Below are 16,002 nucleotides of genomic sequence, written 5' to 3'. Positions count from 1 at the left end.
GACCACACCCCCTAACTAAAGCCACGTTACAACCCTCTAAAAAGACCTTTTCGATTGATGTATCAGCTCAATGTATAATGTGGAGATTTGATTTTCAAGCAAGCCTATGGTAATAACTTTTCATATTGACTAATGAGTGCCTTTATTGATGTCCTTAAACACCTTGAGTGATTTGAGTGAATCTTTAGTGAGGATGTTAAACTCTACAATATTTTGATCAAAGATAATCACTTAGATAATGGGAGACACCTATGTTTTCGTGATAAAATGCTCAACTTGGAATGTTTGAAACTCTGAAGTACTTTTAGTTGAATTTTCAATGTATGAATACTTATGGATTATTTTGAGATATTATTGATAGGGATTATAAATTGAGAAGAATTTATTTTAATTATGAGTTGAGGATTTTGCTTGAGGACAAGCAAATGCTTAAGTGTAGGGGTATTTGATAAACCGTAAATTATACATATTTTTATCCCATGCTTAGAACATTTATGGATGATTTCTCCTTAGATTTGGTGAATTTGATGTTATTAATCCTTTAATTTCATGTTTTATACTTAGGTGAGCATAGGAGAGTAAAAAGAGCGAGAAACGGGCCAAAAACGGAGAAAATGGACCCATGTGGGAAATCAACACGGCCTGGACTTTCTCACATGGGCGTGTCACACGGCCATGTCCATTTGGCAAGATCGAAGCACGACTTACATGGGTAGACTACATGCCCGTGCCTATTCAACAGCCTTGACCATAAGCTGGAGTAATCGCACACAAGAGTGACACGGGCATGTCCCTGCTGATCCCAACTATAACCCTATTCGAAAAAGGCCAATTTTGGGGGATCGTAGGCATTCTAAAGCCTATTTAAACACCTGAGGAGGTACTTAGAAGGGGGACGTGGAGTAAGAAGCAAGGAATTACTCAAGGAAAGCCGATTGATCCATCTCAGAAGTTGGATTCATCATCAAGACTGAAGATCTCCCTTCAAGTTCCTTCAGGAGTTTTTTGGTTTTTCTTATGTTTTGTTATCTCTATGCTTTTATCTTTATGCTTTTGAGATGTTTTGTTTCATAAGTATGAACTAAACCCCCTAAATACCTAAGGGAATGAAACCTAAGACGGATCTTGTTATTATTATCTAAATTGTATGATAAATATTTGATTTGTTCTTAATTATGTGTTTTTAATTCTTGTTTTAATATTCCAGGATATTGATTCAAATTAACGCTCTTATTCAGAGGAGGAATAGACCCTGTCTAAGAGTAAAATTGTCATAATTAAGCGGAGTTGGTTGCGTGCCTAGAGATAGCATGACAAGATTTTTTTGGATTAGGGTGAAACCTAATAAGGGAATCCATAGATCGAGTTAATACAATTCTAGGGTGTTAATTAGTAAGATATTTCAATTATTCAACCTAGGGTTAGACGCTATTAGTCTTGAGAGAGATAATAATATAACTTAGGGATTTTTACGGATCAAGTCAAATGAATAAATCGTCTGATTCTGAGTCAAATAACAAGTGAAGTCTAGGTGGATTTTTCCTTAGGTATTGTCTCAATCAATCTAATTTTCCCAAAGGTATTTTCCCAAGTTTTTTTTATGTGCATTCTTAGTTAGTAATTAGTTTAGATAACCAAACCTCTTAATTTTTAGGCTAGATAATAGAAAGGAAGTAAATACTAGTACTCGTAGTTCCTTTGGGTTCGACAATCCGGTCTTGCTGAACTATACTACTGTTCGATAGGTACACTTGCCTTAATCGTGATAATAAGTTAGTCTCAAGAACGATTCATTTATAAATCTTTAAAACCTATTACGAATATCACACACCAATAAGGTGTGGGATCTAAATCTTTAATTTGAGTATAATATGTAACTTTCATTTTTAATAATATTCTATTAAATAATTATTTGAGAGCACACTAAGTACACAATCCGGAGTTGAAAAACTCATCAAAGGGAAAGCCAAGTTAGTGATCCTAAGTCATTATATCATGAAAAGTAGGATTTGTGATGTGCTGAAGTATGTGATGACGACATTTGTGCAAATCTCATCTCTATGTTATGTGATACATGGCTTAATTGATATGTTGATGATTTAAATATGTTTTGTATATATGTGTGTGATGAGATCCATGATTTAATATGAAAAATATATATTAAAGCATGCCAAAGTGAATAAAAAAAGAATATTTTGTGATATATGAAAATGTGAGCATGTTTACGTGCAAACGTTAAAATTCAGAAATATGCATTATGTGAAATTATAAGCATGATTATATGAAAAATGAAAAAAGTGATTATATGTGTTAAAGTGGCCACACCACATGAATAGGGTAGGTCTTGTGAAAGGTGAAAGTTATCTGGAAGTTCATCTACGATTATGTTGTCGTTTTGGGCAATTTTGTGGTGGATTGTCCACAATGTGTTATGTGGCCCATTATCAATATTAATGTGGTGGCTTGTCCAAAAATGGTGTGTTATTGGATGGACGAATACTAGGAAACTCGATACTGGTGTGTAGTGGAGATGAGTAGGAAATTCTTCAAAATGTGCATTGTTACATAAGCATGCCTCGATATATCCCTATATAGTATCTATGATGATCTGATATTTCTATGAATATGATATATATTTAACTGGATGTGTTTATTTGATGTGTTGTTATGTATGTTACAATACTTTGATAATCTCACATCGGGCTTGTAAGCTCACCCATCTTATGTGTATGTTTCAAGTAATCCTCGTAATTAGGACTCGAATACGAATTTTCGGTTATGCTCTCGGATGTGAACTTTTAAATAAATTATGGATTTTATATCATTTTTTATAGACTTTGATTTGGGTTTTTTTTAATAACTTTTTGAGACTTTATTTTAAATTGTGGACTGTGGCATTGAGAAATTCATTTCTGATATTCTTTTTTGAAATTATTGCATGGATTACTTATTTTAGATTTCAATTTTAAATGATCATTAAATGTTTTTAAGAATTAGTATCTGTTTTATATGTGTTTTCAAAAATAAATTATAAAACAAGTATTTTAATAAAAAGGAACAAATAAATTTTAACTAGAGGAATGAGAGCTTGCAGAGAGTTGGGTCAGGGAACCTAAGTCAACTCATCCATATCCTAAGTGCGAACCCCTGAGCCTGTAGCAGAAAATGTGGAACACGCACCTACTGTTAAGGAGAGTCAGCAAGAGCCTACGAACGAGGCTATATTGCACGCTATGTTACGAGTATTGGAACGAGTAGCAGGTGCCCAAACTAGTGCTAACAGTCATGGCACTATTGTTGGGAGGCTCCATTTGAGTAAGGTCGAGTTATTTAGGGGCGTTTTTGGGATGACCACAACTGTAGTTGAATACTGGTTGGAGGCTATAGAGATGATTTTAGATTATATGGAGTGCACCCTTAAACAAAAGCTTAATGGGATTGTATCACTGTTACGTGATGAGGCCTACAACTGGTGGCAGGCCATTATGAAAGGTACCCAAGCCCATCGATTGACGTGGAAATATATTCTGGAGGGCTTTTAGAAGAAATATGTAGGCATAAGGTACGTAGAGGCCAAAAGGCTAGAATTTATTGAGCCTAAGCAGGGGGATATGTTCGTGGCTGATTATGAGGGTAAGTTCCTAAGGATTAGTCGTTACACTCCAAGTATGGTAGCAGACAAGCAAGATAAGTGCACCCCATTTGAGTTTGGACTAAGATCTGACTTGATGATGCAAGTAGTTCTGCTTCAAGAGAGGGTTTTCAAAAATTTGGTGGAGAAGACTAAGATTTGTGAGAAGGTCAGGCGTATTGAGCGCGAACGAAAGAATAAAGTAAGAGTTCTTACAAAGAGATCCTGGATCCAATGGACAGTCTCAGCGCCAAGTCAAACGGGCTAGAGATGATCTACCTTACCAGAACTTTGTTGCAGCGGGAGATAGAAACCAAAATTGTGTCACTTGTGGCAGGAGACATCCTGTGGGTGTTGGCGAGGCATGGGTGCATACTTAAAATGTGGATCATTAAATCATAAGATCCAAGATTATCCTCAACTGAATGAGTAGACACAAGCACAAGGTTAGAATCGTGCATCGAATTAGAGAGCTGGTCAGCAACCACGCTGAGCTCAAGGCCAGAATAGAGGTGGTAATGTTGGATAAAGACAACAAGCACTAGGTTAAGGTGCTAACTGAGTTGATGCGAGGCAACTAGCACTTCTGACATTAAATGGAATGGACTGGCTAATGGAACTACCCTTAAGAGAATTTAATTTTATTTTTGGAATGGACTGGCTAAGTGAGCATCAGGTTATCTTTGATTGTGACACTAAATAGGTTACTTTGAGGACTTTTGCTATGAATGAGATAATTTTGGTTGGAGAAAGTCAGAATTATCTATCTAATGTGCTCTTTGCCTTAGCTGCGGAGAAATTCGTTCATACATGGTGTGACGCTTATCTCGCATACATTTTGGATACGAATGTAGATAGTGTGGAATTGCATAATATTTGTGTAGTGAATGTAACACCCCTAACCCGTATCCGTCGTCGGACTAGGGTTAAAGGCATTACCAGACAATTCAGAACATTTAACATTTATTTCATAAACATTATAGCATCAGAGATCAAACATCAATGTAGAGTCCCTTATATGGGTCATCGAGACCTTAAACATGCATTATAAAGGGGTCAGGACTAAACCGAACACATACAAAAAAAATTTCAGAACTTAAACATTTTTCAAACAAGTACAGGTCACACACCCATGTGAACAGGCCATGTGCCTCACACGGCATTAGACACGCCCGTGTGTCTTGGCTGTGGTCGACACTGACTTGGGTCACACGGCTAGCCATACGCCCGTGTCCTTGGCTGTGGTCGAGCCTGACTTACAAATGTAGGGTACCCCTAGGGACACACGGTCGTGCAACATGACCGTGTGTCTCACATGGTTGAGACACACGCCTATTTCTCTGCCTGTGTGGACAAATATAGGCCATTTGAATAGCCAATTTGCCACCTCATTTGGGTCAAACCTACAAGCACCAAACCAAGCATATTTCCAACACAATTTCAGCCAATTTCCATTCTCAACTCATCAACCAAATCATACTAAATCTAAACTAAACTTATACCAAAACATATGTTCCATAAATTCCAAATATACAAACACATCTCACACCAAAACCTTGTCAAATTGACCATTTACTTTGGCCAACCAAATGCACATCATAATGGCATATTTGCATCACATAACATATATCAATATCAACCATAAGTTTTAACTCAAACTAGCCATATCACATCGCATAATATATATGCTACAAAACATATCTAAATACCCCTAGCCAATACATGCCATATACCATATATACAACTATCAAAATTGTATATCAAAATGGTACCAAAATAGATGTCCGATAGTGTGAGTGAGTCGCTGATGATTCCCAAATTCGATCTAGATTTATAACACTATAAGATAGAGAACATTTCACATAGTAAACTTAGAGCTTAGTAAGTTCGTGGTATAAAACATTTAATTCAACATTTAAAAGCTATAAGACATATTAGCTAACACATAGTTCAATTCATATCACTACTCAACCTCATTCATTACCATTTCTCATGTCATACTATTTTCTTAGTTCTCATATCCTTGCACATAACTCATACACAATATTATCGACCACATAGGTTCATCTATCTCATACACCATATCGTTAACCATAAATATTCATTAGATACCTACACAAACTCGTACTTAACTATTATATTATGACTTCAATGATCGATACACTAATTCATTAGATCATCTTTCCACATACAAGAACATCGCACACTTAGTACCAATGATCTAGCTGAAGCTATAAAATATTACACACTTAGTGCCATCATATTAAACCGAAACTATCTCAATATTGCACTTTTAGTGCCACATATAGCTGAAGCTATTCCAATTCGCACAGTTAGTGCTATTTATAGCCGAAGCTATTTCAAATCGTACACTTAGTGCTGAACATAGTCTATTTATCATCGTACTCACACCATAGACAAATATATACAATTTAAGCATTATCAAAGCACTAAAATATAAATTGTAACATCATTTATCCCGTACGAACTTACCTCGTACTCGATATTGTCAATTTGGATTGTCTTTTCCTTGATCTAAGTCTGAATTCCTCTTTTCTTGATCTATATGTATTCAAAATTAACCCTTTTATTGAACAAGTCATTCAATTTGATCCATATACATGCATTTTGCAATTTAACCCTCACATTTTAACATTTTAGCCCCTATTTCATAAAATGAAAAAATACACAAAATTCCTTAAAACTATGTATTAGCTGAATCTTCCTATGGTCCTTAGCAAGCCATAATTTTCATTTATTTCACATTTCAACCACTCAATTTACACTTTTCTCAATTTAATCCCTAATATGCATTTTTAATCAAAATCACTTTACAAAACATGTATATCAAATACTAAGCTTTCATATTCTACCAATTAACATTACAAAATTCATGGATTCATCAATGGCATAACTCAAAATATTCATCAAAATTAGAAATTCAAGTATGGGCTTTGCAGTATACAAAGCAACGATTACAAAAACATAGAAATTATCAAAAACCGAACAAAAACACATACCTAATTAGCCAAGATGAGTGCCGAAACTTAAAGCTCTTCAAACTTAGGTTTTCTTTCCTATTTTCGATGGATGAACACTAAAATGATGGATGAAATATGTTTTTTTTTTATTTTATTTCATCATAATGCACTAATTACCCTTTTACCCTTGTAATAAAACATTAATATTCCATCAACTAATGTCCATTAATGTCATTTAATCAAAACAATGGTCAAATAACCATATAAGGACCTCAAAATTATAAATCCAAATCAAATAGGCACTTTTAACATATAATAGGCAATTTTTACATTTTACGCAATTAGGTCCTTTTTTCAAATCGGCACACAAAAGATTAAATTTTAATACGAAACTTTCACACATGCTAATTCGCATATTATAAGCATGGAAAATAATATTTAAATATTTTTAACTCGAATTTATGGTCCCGAAAACACTGTTTCGACTAGGGTCTAAACCAGACTGTTACAGTGAAAGAGTTTCCTTACATCGTTCCTAAAGATCTGTTTGGTTTATATCTAGAGCGTGAGGTTGAGTTCAAAATTGAGTTGCTACCTAGGAAAACATCGGTGTCCATTGTACCATACCAAATGGCACCTAAGGAGCTCAAGGCACAGTTACAAAAGTTACTCGATCGTGGCTTCATAAGGCCAAATGTGTCGCCATAGGGAGCTTTAGTACATTTTGTGAAAAATAAGGATGGGTTTATGATGTTGTGCATTGATTATCATCAACTGAATAAGTTGACTATGAAAAATAAGTATCCGTTGTCAAGGATTGATGACTTATTCAATCAATTCTAAGGTGCTAAGGTTTTCTCTAATATCAATCTGAGGTCAGGATAATATCAGTTGTAAGTGAAGGAAGTTGATGTGCCGAATATTGCTTTCAAGACTCGGTATGGGCACTACGAGTTTTTAGTGATACCCTTCGGTCTTACGAATGCTTCTGCCAGTTTCATGGACTTGATGAATAAAGTCTTCAACCCTATCTCGATCAGTTTGTCGTAGTCTTCATTGATGACATACTGATTAACTCCAAGTCTGAGTTGGAGCATAAGGAGCACTTAAGGTTAGTTCTTCAAACCTTACATGAGAAAAAACTGTATGCAAAGCTCAATAAGGGAAAGTTTTGGCTCCGAGAGGTGATGTTTTTGGGACGTGTGGTTCCACTGAAGGTATCCGCGTGGATCTGAAAAAAATTGAGACTATTTTAGATTAGAAGCAGCCCCAGAATGTTAGTGAGATTCAGAGATTTCGTGGATTTATTAGCTATTATTGGAGGTTTGTTGAGGAATTCTCATTGATTGCGGCTCCGATGACTAAATTATTGAGAAAGGTAGGACAGTTTAAGTGGACTGATGAGCAGCAGGCTAGTTTCGAGAAGCTTAAGGCAGTTCTGGCTCAAGCCCCCGTGTTGATCCAACCTGAGTTTGGGAAATACTGTATGGTCTACAGTGATGCTTCTCATTCTGGTCTTGGTTGTGTATTGATGCAAGATGGGAAAGTTGTGGCCTATGCTTCAAGACAACTCAAACCACATGAGTGAAATTATTTGACACATGATCTGAAGTTGCTAGCTATAGTTTTCACTCTAAATATATAGAGGTACTATCTTTATGGGGAGAAATATGTCATCTATGTGGATCATAAGAGTCTTAAGTATCTCTAACAACCTGACTTTGGGTCTAGTCAGAATAGTGGTTTCGGGATCACAAATCTGACGTAGAAAATTTATTTTTATTATATTTTTATGGTCTACAATTTTATGGAATGATTTCGTGAAAATTTCTTTCGAAAATTTTGATATTTGGGCACTCAATTTAGTCAAAAGTACTAAATTGTAAAAAGTGAAAAAGTTGAGTTCTACGTGCCAGAGGTGTCTAATTGCTATGAAATTTTAAATTGAAGGTCCTTAAATGGTAATTAGACCATTGGTTAAGTTGTTGGACAAAAACGGTTATGGTTAGGTATGTTTCTAAAGTTTTTCATTAAGGGCATTTTAGTAATTTGGTAATTAAATGAATTAAAAAGCCAAATTTTGTCCATCTTTCTCCCATGGCCGAATTTTACAAGAAGAAACCATGGATAGGGTTTTTCAAGCTTCCAAGCTCGATTGTAAGTCCGTTCTAGCCCCATTTTTAATGATTTTTATGTTTTTGAAAATCCTTGCAACATGATTTATCTATTTCTACCACTAATTTAAGACATAATCAAAGTCTAAAATTTTACCCATGATGGATATTTGTGTTTGATGTTTAATGGTAGATTATACAAGTTTGATGTTTGATAAACGACTTTTGCTAAGTGATTTCCGATGAAAATGCCTAAAAGGACTTATTTGTAAAAGTTATAAAATAAGTAGTAAAAGTGTGATTTAATGAAAAATGTGGGCTGGTATGAGTACAATAAAGATTCATCTAGGCTTGGGTAACGAAGAAATTTGATGAAAATCATTTTACGAGCCTAGGGACTAAAATGTAAAAATATGAAACTTGAGAGGCAAAAATGTAATTTTTTCATAATGTCATTTTAGGCTGATTTGAATATTTTAATGATTAAAGAAGTTGAATATGATAATATGATCAAGAAAAAGGAGGTTCGGACCTAAAATGGGGGAAAAACAAGTATTTGACGATTTAGTCCTTTTTATCGTTTCTTTGTCAAGGTCAGTTCGTATGCAAATAATGCATTGTTTTTAATTATGTTTTAAATACTTTATTATATGAATTATGATTGACCATTGAACGTTTTCAACAAAGTTCGAAAAGCATGAAATCTCGGTTGAACCTTAGGAATAGATAGGATACAAATGTCATGATATTAGGGTTACTGAGATTACGTGTAAGACCATATCTAGTATATGGAATCAGTATAAGACTTCATATAAGACCATATCTAGGATATGAAATTGATATGAGATTTCATGTAAGACCATAGCTGGGCTATTGGTATCGATACGAGATTACATGTAAGACCATATCTGGGATATGGCATTGGTATGGTACCGAGTGTACGGAACTCACGAGTATCCTTTAGTATTCCAAGTGGTTCAAGGGGAAATTTAACGGGTATGTTAAAGAAGATAAAGAGCATGTAAGTATTACGAAAAGAGCATGTAAGTATTACGAACTTGTACAGGTATGTACATAAGTTTATAAGCATTGATTTCTTGATATCGTGAGTTCATGATTTTTATGAGAATGTTTTGTGAAAGCTTGTGATTATTGGCCCATGCTTGTAATGTATTATTCATAATAAATTCGGTTGAAGACCATGTGATTGGCTTTTTGGCCAAATTGAGTTATGATATAGCGTGTTTTATTCACTTAAATTGCAACCTATTAGATAAGAGAAAAAGGAAAGGTTGGCATAATTGCCTATTATCGTGGTTATGAAAGTATAGGAAGATAAAGATTTAGGCAATTGAAAGATATTAAGATATATGCTTGGAAATATGAGTACACATAATTTAATGTGCATGTTTACTATGAGGTTTGAAATGACTTGTTAATTGTTGTGATATGTTACAAAAGAGAGATTACGGTTGCTAGGCTAATGCCAAGATATATTAAATTATGATTATAAGTTAATAGAGTAAACATCGTGATTGAATAAAATTATAACTATGAAATTTATAGAAATTGTTATTATTTTGTGTTTAAATTGTTGAACTTGATAAAAGCCTAATAAGAGTTGCTTATTATTTTCTTGCGAACTTACTAAGCTATATAGCTTACCCCCTTCCTTTTACATGTTTTATAGTGTCGTGAAGCTAGCTCAAGTTGGAGATCACAGGAGACCCTATCACACTATCAAGCTATCAATTTTTGGTATTGATGAATTCAAGTATTTTGAGTTTATGGCATATATAGGGACTTGGTCTTTTGGTCATATGTGTCATTATGACTTTAGCCTGTGTATTGGCTTGAAATTGTCAAGAGTTTGCTTTGATATTTGTCCATTTAAATTTTTTATTTTAGCTAACATGGTTGTAAGCCTAAGTATATTCATATATGTGCCTATGTCTTTAGTGATATGGTCATGATATGCTTGTTGAATGATGGAATGTGATTTATAGCATGATTGTGAAATGTTAGAAATGCGATTCATAGATGAGTTGATAGATTTGTGTACAATTAGGTATCTTGAAAGGAAATAACTGAAGCTTAATAAATGTGAAATTGGCATGATTGAGTTAGGGCATAATAAACGTTATAAGTATGATACATGTTGATATTACTTTTGCATTTGTTGGACATTGTTGTGTATGTTTTTGGTTGCCTAAATATAATCTATTTTGTGACATTGAATTGGTGTAAGTGTTTGTGCAAGTAAGGGTGGCAAATGGCTTGGTAAATAGCCCTGTTTTTGTCTACACGGGTAGACACATGGGCGTGTATCTAGGCCGTATGTGACAACGGTCAGCCCCATGGGCGTATGTCTTGGCCGTGTGACTTCAATTTGGTCTTGGGTGACAAACAAAGAGTTACATGGGTTAGGGACATGAGCGTGTGTGACCACATGGCCTACCCACACGGGCGTGTCCCAAGCCACATGGACATGTGACCCCTATTTTAGCAAAAATTTTCTAAATGTTGTAAAACTTTCTAGAGATCTCGGTTTAGTTTCGAACCGCTTCCAATATATTTTTAGACCTCGTAGTTTCAGTTTAGGGATGATATGAATATATGTGAAAATTTTTAAATTTGGATGGAAATGTACGTCCCGATTTTGTATGATTGCTTGTGTATAAGTTCGGTAATGCCTCGTACCCTATTCCGGTGTTGAATATGGGTAAGGGGTGTTATAGTATCTCCTCACCCATAAGGAGTTGAACATAAGACAAAGACATTGGATCGAACTTCTGAAAGACTATGACTGTACCAATGAATACCATCCGGGTAAGGCTAATGTAGTGGCAGATGCATTCAGTAGGAAGCCCATGTCTGAATTGAGGGCAATGGTTTCTAGATTGAGTTTATCTAATAATGGGGGCCTACTTGTAGAATTACAGGTGCGACCAACCTTGATTGAGGAGATTAAGTTGAAACAGACTTCAGATTCATCTTTAGAGCCTCATATGAAACTAGTTGAAAAGGGTAAAACTTTTGATTTTGTTTCTAACTCTGATAGAGTTCTGTGTTATCGTAGGAGATTTTGTGTACCTTCTGATTTTAAGTTGAGGAAGTCCATACTTCGGTAAGCGTATAATAGTCCCTACGTTATGCATCCTAGAGGTAGTAAGATGTATTGGGATCTTTGTGAGTAGTATTGGTGGTTGGGACTTAAGCATGATGTGACAGACTTTGTGGCAAGATGCTTGACATGCCAACAAGTCAAGGTTGAACACCAATTTCCTTTTGGTTCCCTTTAGCCTATTCAATTCCCTTAGTGGAATGTATAACTATGGATTTTGTTAGTGGCCTACCTTTGATGCCATCTAAGAAAGACTCCATCTGGGTAATAGTCAATTGGTTGACAAAGTTCGCTCATTTTCTACCAATGCATACCAATTATTCCTTGTAGAGGTTGGCTAGATTATATATCATTGAAATTATGAGACTTCATGGGGTACCAGTGTTTATCATATCAGATCAGGATCCTCGTTTCACGTCATGATTTTGAAAGAGTTTGCATGAGGCCCTTGGTACGAGATTGAATTTTAGTACAGCTTACCATCCGCAGTCTGATGGACATTTTGAGAGGGCCATCCAAATTCTCGAGGACATGTTGCGAGATTGTGTGATTGATTTACGGGGTAATTGGGAGGAACATCTACCACTTGCGGAGTTTACATATAATAACAGTTTTTAGGTGAGCATTTAGATGGCTTAGTATGAGGTACTTTAAGGGTGCAAGTGTAGGACACCTTTGTGTTGGATGGATTTAGGGAAAATAAAGTATTAGGACTAGATCTAGTACAAGAGGCTGAGAACAATACGAAAATTATTCGGGATCAGTTGAGAGCTACATCAGCTCGATAGAAGTCTTATTCCAACTTGAAGAGGAGGGATATTGAGTTCAGTGTGGGTGACCGAGTCTTCCTTAAGCTTTCACATTAGAAGAAAGTGCTGAGATTTGGCTGCAAGGGAAAATTAAGTCTGAGGTTCATTGGACCTTATCGCATGATCAAAAGAGTCGAACCAGTGGCATATTAGTTGGAGTTACCTATAGAATTGAATCACAGTCACGACGTTTTCACCATGTATCTATGTTGCAACGATATCAATTCGACCCTTCTCATGTGATCCAAGTTGAGGAGATTGAGATTCATCATGACTTGACTTTTGATAAAGAACCAGTTCAAATTATCGATGGAGATTCCAAAGTGTTGAGAAGGAAGCAAGTTCCACTTGTAAAAGTTTTATAAAGGAATCACGGTTCCAGCGAGGCTACTTGAAAACTAAAAGATGCAATGCGATAACAACATCCTTACCTCTTCCTATCAGGTAAATTTGAAGGACAAAATTTTCTTTTAAGGAGGGTAGAGTTGTCATATCCCATTTTTTTTTTAATTGTAGTACAAAAACAAAAACAAAGAAATGTGTAGTCTAGTTGTAGCAAGCCCATAAGCTATCTAAGAGGTCTTTAGTTCGAATCCCCTTACTCCTTTATTTTTATTAAATTTTTGCACACTTTTTCCATGTGCATTAAAGCATTGTCGTCCAACCCCTATTGTTGCCTTAATTGGTTTGATTCATTTCCCCTTTTATAGGTCAAACTTGCTATAAGTTGGGGAGCATGATCCCCCTTTATGCTTCTATATTCCCTCTCCTTCCTTTCACCTCATCCTTGCAAAAAATCAAGTGTTGACCACCCCAAAACACCCTATTTTCGTCCACAACTCTCATTCCCTCTCTTTTCTTTTCTTTTTCCTCTCATCTCCACTCCATTTTCTCTCCTTTTTGACAAAATAACCACCACCTAAAACTCCTCCATTGCAAGCTATAGCTTCACCACCTTAACACCACCATTCAAGGTTCTCTTCCTTTATCGTCACCGTTGTTGCTGTGAGCCACCGCGAACCACCACGAGAAAAATCTTCCTCCACCACTCTTATTCTTTTCTCTTTTCATTTTTCTCTTTTCTCTCAATATTGTGACTGAACCCTTCCACTCTTTTTATATATTTTTCTCTCTTCATTTGACCACCACCGCTGCCACTATTACTGACGTTGTTTTTTGTTGGGATTCAACTTTTTCCCCTTTTCTTTCTCTTTCGATCTTTTCCATCTCTTCTAAAGATTTAATCATCCTATCTTAATTATTTTGGGTTCAAACTCATCGATCATATAATCTTTGTAGATTGTTAAACCTCTTCGTTCCTTCACTGAGATTCATTATCGATTTCGTTGTGTTATTTAGAAGTGTAAGTACAGGTGGAGAATTGAGATCATTCTCTTCTTTTTATATTTTCTTCTCATAATAGAATAGTGATAGAATATTTGCATCATTCATGTTTTAACATTTTGTCCCTATGTTCTTTGAAGGACCAAAGGACACCAACCCAAGAAATCCTTAGTGTGATAACGAAGGCATCGAATCCAAGTGTTGATCTAAGGGTAAGTATTTGGTGAAATTTATTGCAATAAACAATCTTTAAGTAATAAAAAATATCCAATTGATCTATAACTAAAATATTATTTAGTGCGTAAGGTTCATCTACTGGGTTTAGATCCAAGCGAAATCTCTTTTAATAGGATTGTGACAATTGGATCTACACTATAAGGTGTAGGATCTAAATATTTAATTTGTGTATAATATGTCACTTTAATATTTAATAATATGCTATTAAATAATTATTTGAGAGTACACTAAGTACGCAATGCGGAGTTGAAAAACTCATCAAAAGGAAACCTAAGTAAGTGATCCTAAATCATTAAATCATGAAAACTATGATTTTTGATGTGTTGATGTATGTGATGATGACATGTGTGCAAATCTAATCTCTATGTTATGTGATGCATGGCTTAATTAATATTTTGATGATTTAAATATGCATTGTATATATATGTGTGATGAGATCCATGATTTAATATGAAAAAAATATAGTAAAGCATGCTGAAGTGAATAAAAAGCGAATATTATATGACATATGAAAATGTAAGCATGTTTACATGCAAATGTGTAAAATTGAAAAATATGAATTATGTGAGATTATGAGCATGATTATATGAAAAATGTGAAAAGTGATTATATACGTAAAAGTGGCCATATCACATGAATCGGGTGGGTCTTGAGAAATGTGGAAGTTATGTGGTAGTTTATCTGCAATTATGTGGTCGTTTTTGGCAATTATGTGGTGGCTTGTCCACAATGTATTATGTGGCCATTTATCGACATTAATGTGGTGGCTTGTCCACAAATGATGTGTTATGAGATGGACGAATTCTGGGGAACTCAATATTATATGTAGCGGAGATGGGTAAGAAATTCTTCAAAATGTGCATTGTTACATAAGCATGCCTCAATATATTCGTATGTGTATCTGTGATGATCTAAGATTTCAACGAATTTAATATATATATATATATATATATATATTGAAATGGATGTGTTTATTTGATGTGTTGTTATGTATGTTACAATATTTTGATAATCTTACACTGGGCTTGTAAGCTCACCCATTTTATTTGTATGTTTTAGGTAATCCTCGTAATTAAGACTCGGATGCGGATTTTGGTGATACTCTTAGATGTGAACTTTTTAATAAATTATGGATTTTATATAATTTTTATGGACTTTGATTTGAGTTTTTTTAATAACTTTTTAGGACTTTATTTTAAATTGTGGACTGTGGCATGGAGATTATCATTTCTGGTTTTTTTTTTTTTTTGAAATTATTGCATGGATTGCTTATTTTGGATTTCAATTTTAAATGATCATTAAACATTTTTAAGAATTAGTATCCGCTGTAAATGTGTTTTCAAAATTAATTTATAACAAAAGTATTTTAATAAAAAGGAACAAATAAAATTTATTGAAAAAGAAATTGAAATTTCCAAAATGACATGTTTCAAGGACAAACAGACTTTTTTTATGAAAACATTTTGGCCATCTTTATGGACCATGTAATTGCTCCGATTGGGTCGTAACGTTTAGGCTCGGTTTAAGAGGTTACATATAGTACCTTTTTGGCATACAAGGTTTAACACACGACCGTGTGCTCTTTATGAAATGGAAGGTGTTTGGTAAGCACGACCTCAATGTGTTATATGGTCTGGATAAACGATCGTGTGACTCCAACATACACGGTCTCAGTTTGTTACACGATCCAAGAACACAATCGTGTAACTTTAAGTTAAAATTTTGCATCTAGGTTCACACGACTTCAGTTGGTTACTCGGCC

The sequence above is a fragment of the Gossypium arboreum genome, chromosome 8, assembly GCF_025698485.1.
Source record: "Gossypium arboreum isolate Shixiya-1 chromosome 8, ASM2569848v2, whole genome shotgun sequence".
Taxonomy (NCBI): Eukaryota; Viridiplantae; Streptophyta; class Magnoliopsida; order Malvales; family Malvaceae; genus Gossypium; species Gossypium arboreum.
Note: the sequence above shows the minus strand (reverse complement) of the source record.